This window comes from Triturus cristatus, chromosome 9 (assembly GCF_964204655.1).
Source record: "Triturus cristatus chromosome 9, aTriCri1.1, whole genome shotgun sequence".
Classification (NCBI taxonomy): domain Eukaryota; kingdom Metazoa; phylum Chordata; class Amphibia; order Caudata; family Salamandridae; genus Triturus; species Triturus cristatus.
Window position 1 is genome coordinate 287,422,456 of NC_140592.1, and position 4,152 is coordinate 287,426,607.

A 4,152-nucleotide genomic window follows, 5' to 3' on the forward strand; every position below is an offset into this window, starting at 1 on the left:
TAGCGGCAGAAAACTGCCGCTAAAGCGGCGATAATGGGGTTGATAATATGCCGCAGAGAATTCCAATTGAAGCCCATGTTGACACCAGAACATGGGTTTCTATGGGAATTCTCAAGGGCAGATTATCAAGCACATTATCGCCGCTTTAGCTGCAGTTTTCTGCCGCTAAAGCGGCGATAATTTTAACGCCGTTTCTTGATAATATGCCCCCTGAGGTGTCAACTTCGGATGAGAGCGAGGCCACTGAGCAGGATACGTTATCAACACGTCCGTCAGCAGAGCAAATCATGAGCAATGTAGAAACTTCTGGTGAGGCACGCAACATGAGCGAGGCATCTAAGAAGTCTTTTTTGGAATGTGGACAAACATCCAACCCCCCGCCGGAAGAACAAGGCACAGGGAAAATAAGCGAACAAGGAGGGGACAGAGGAAAAAAACAAGACAATGTACGTCGGAATCCAAAGAGGACCTAGTGATGAACATCTCAGACATCAACCTAACTCCACTTGAACTAACGGCATTGAACAAAGGGAAGCCTTTCGTTCCAACCTAGTTGACTAACGCTTTGGAGACTGAGGTTTCGCTGTTTAAATTCATGCGCAAACTAAGGTTGCGTTGGTTTTTTACCACGTAGTTCAAGATGTCAATGTACCTTTGCAAACTACAGAAAAGAGTTTTAAACCTAAAAGCACCTTTATTCCACCTGTTTCACATAAATCTGTAGATCTATTTGAGCTACTGGTCAAGAAAAATTTGGAAACAATAAATATGACATCACCACGTGAAAAAATCTCTCAAAGAAAGAATGGCGGATTTTACGCAAACTAGCAGAAAACACACATTTGACATTACAACCGGCTAATAAGGCCGGAGCCCTAGTAGTGATGAACACAACTTGCTATGAGACTAAAGTGCAAGAACATGTGATGCATGAGGACATCTACATTGCTCTGGACTCTGACCCCACAACCACGTTTCAAACCAAGCTGGCTGCTTTACTTGCTAGAGCCATGGAGCTGGGATGGATGGATTGACGAGAACACTAAGAAAAATTTGATTTTGGATTATCCCACACGGCCCCACATTTATATGCTGCCAAAAATGCACAAAAACCAACTAGACCCACCATTCCGTCCCATATTGGAAGGATGTGGGTCGATACATGAACCAATCGGAAAATACCTAGATCATTTCATACAGCCATTGGTGCAAGGCTGGGTATTGTATGTCCAGGACACAACTGATTGCTTGAACACGTTGAATTGGATACAGGGTACCACTGACGACAACACTTGGTTATGCACAATTGATTTTGTAGCTCTATATACATCAATTCCGCATTCTGAGGGAGTGGAGGCAGTCGAGTGGATGCTGTTGAAAATTGATTATGAGGAATCAAGGAACATCTTCCTGTTGGAACTTCTGCAATTTAGCCTGTATGATAGTTATTTCTCTTGGAAAGAAAAGTTATTTTTGCAACGTACAGGCACTTCTATGGGCTTTAAGGGGGCATCCACACATGGAAACATCTTTATGGCTAAATATGAAGGCACTCACTTCTTACATGATGCAATATGGCTTGAACATCTACTTGTGTATCCCAGATGCATAGACAATATTTGACTATTGGGGAAAGGCCCAAAAGCGCAGTTGGAAGAGTGCATAGCAGTTTTGAATACACATCATCCCCGTATTGAATTCACTCACTCGATTAGCAAGTCAACCATCAACTATCTCAATGTTTTGATTGAAATACAACAAGGGAGTCTGTTTACAAAGATGTACAAAACACCCACAGACGCCAATAATGCTCTTCATTTCAAAGGTTTTCACCCTCTGTCATTAAAAAATCATCTCCCATTTTCACAGTTCATTCGAGCAAAAAGGATTAATGCAGATGAAGCCAGAAGTCAAAACACATTAGGGAGGAGGTTAGAATTTAGTAGTCATTGGTAGTCTTTTCTCCATTTTCTCTAATGGCAAGTAACACGCGCTGGGAGTGCTTGCACCTGCAGAGGCTGGAGGCTAAAGGTGGAGATAGACAGTACTCGGTAGGAACTTGGCTAAAACGATAATAGGTAAGCGTTTTTTGGTACAAGCGTTTTTGGTACAGGCAAAAATTATCAATTTCCTCACCTATGGCCAGGAGATTATGCAAGGGAAAGACAACAGCCACGTAAATAAAATAACAACAAGAATATTTAAACAGGCGCTGGGTCTACCAAAATCTTCATCTCCCGCCCAAATACGTCTCGAGTTTGGTCTTCAAGACCATCAAGCAGTAGGGCGTGGAGCATATATCAGGTTGTGCAATAAATTGCGTACCTCCAGAGAAGGAACCCTGGAGGCTCTTTTGTGGGTGGAAATCTCAGCCGGCTATCCTGGCAGTTCATTCCGGCGCTACCTGCAAGATTCTTTAAAACTCTTGGATATAGAAGAAATCTGGTCCTCTAATCCATCTCAGCAGGCTCTTAAAATTTACATCAAAAGAAACGTCCGCCTTTGGTCTTTTCATTCGGATAGAGCCCAACTGGTGCATCGTAAGCACGCCTGGTCAATCATATCAGGATTCAAGCCAGGGATTATGGCACACTACCTGTCATGTACCTACTCAGCGCTGTGGAAAAAAAGATTTCTGGCCCTCAGAATGGGCGAATGGCCATTCCTGTACCATTTGCCAGGATGGCGCCGCACAAATTCCAACGTAACATGCAGGGGGTGCGGGAGCAGCCCAGAAACAATCGAGCATGTGTCATGTCTATGTCCTGCAGTCCTCGACGATCGAAAGTTCTTGTTAAAGAGCGAATGGAACAAACTTGGAATTCGTACGTGCCGGCAAGCCATCCTTGCATCAATGAACCCGGACAATCCACAGCTCAACATCCGGTTCACTAAGTTTATCACAGGAACAGCAAGAAAATTTATACACAGCGAGAGCCAGTATGCCATTAACGGTTAACTATCAAAGGACAGATTAAACCCCTTACTGCTTTACCGGATTTGTACATCTGTCAGCATCCCCCAATTGCAGCAGAACATGGCCTGTTGCGTACGGACCATCTTGTTTTCCTGTGTAATCTTGGAACCCTCAAATATTGTACGCAGGGACCCTACAATATAAATGGACTCGCACCACTAGGGTCTTTACCACAAAATCTGACTTAATTACAGTGTTATTGATTATCGCCTTTTAAAAATCAATGTCCGTTTGCGGCCCTAATAGACGAAAAAATCTGAACGGAGGATTATGGCCCTTTTTTAAATCACTTTCTCTTTTTAAAAAAAGGGGGTTGCACCGTTTAGATGAGTTAAATACTTTTTATCACTATAAAAAACAGGCCTCTAGGAGTTTTTAAATTATTTTATGACGTATATTTACTTATTGTGATGGTATAAATGTAAATATTTTAATATCTATTCTTGATACACGTTCTCACTATGGTAGCATATTCATCATTGTAATGATTTTTATTAATCAAACAATAAAGTATTCTTCTACTTGGTACATGGGCGTTGTTAGAAATGGCAGCTTGTGCGCGCTGACATCAGTAACTAGGTTTGCTTTTTACGTGCAGGCATCTGAACACACGCGTAGCTTGAGAGGCGGGAGGCTACAGGTGAAGGCAGGACTCACACGTTACCGGACGGCGGCTGGGAGCCCTGTAAGTAATCTTTGCGGGTTACGTTAGATGATATAGGAGGGTGCCGAGTTCACTTAGTTATCGGTAACGAGGTTCGTTTTTCATATACAGGAACTTGTTACTATAGGGAGGAGTTACTGTCGAAGGTGCCAGGCGTCACGCAAGTTGACGTGTAAGTATCAACTTCGTTTACCACTAAGGTAATAATAGTAATTTGAGCTTTTACATTGTTCAGCGTCCATTGACTGTCCACACTCAGCTTCTTTTCCCGTTCAGGTGAGCCCTAATGTGGTCAACTGTCCACATTTTTCGCATCACAATTTTTAACACTTGTTCACACACACTGGTGAGTTTGACACGACAGCGCACCAGGAGGTGGTGGACGGTTGTTTTCTAAGGCATAAATCGCTATACACATGAAGTGTGTTTACTCTGTCAGTTAGATATGCCACAACTAAGTACCCATGGGTTTTGCACTGTCTCGCTTGTGACAAGCCTGTTGAGCATGAGC

General features: G+C 42.9%; 1 long non-coding RNA gene across 1 annotated transcript; it reads left to right on the plus strand.

Annotated features, from left to right (window-relative positions):
• The first annotated feature begins 2,024 nt into the window (after nucleotides 1-2,024).
• Nucleotides 2,025-3,815, plus strand: LOC146797759 (uncharacterized). Its single transcript, XR_014969042.1, has 3 exons — nucleotides 2,025-2,078; nucleotides 3,576-3,662; nucleotides 3,753-3,815. It is a non-coding gene; the product is annotated as an uncharacterized LOC146797759 (long non-coding RNA).
• The last annotated feature ends 337 nt before the right edge of the window (nucleotides 3,816-4,152 follow it).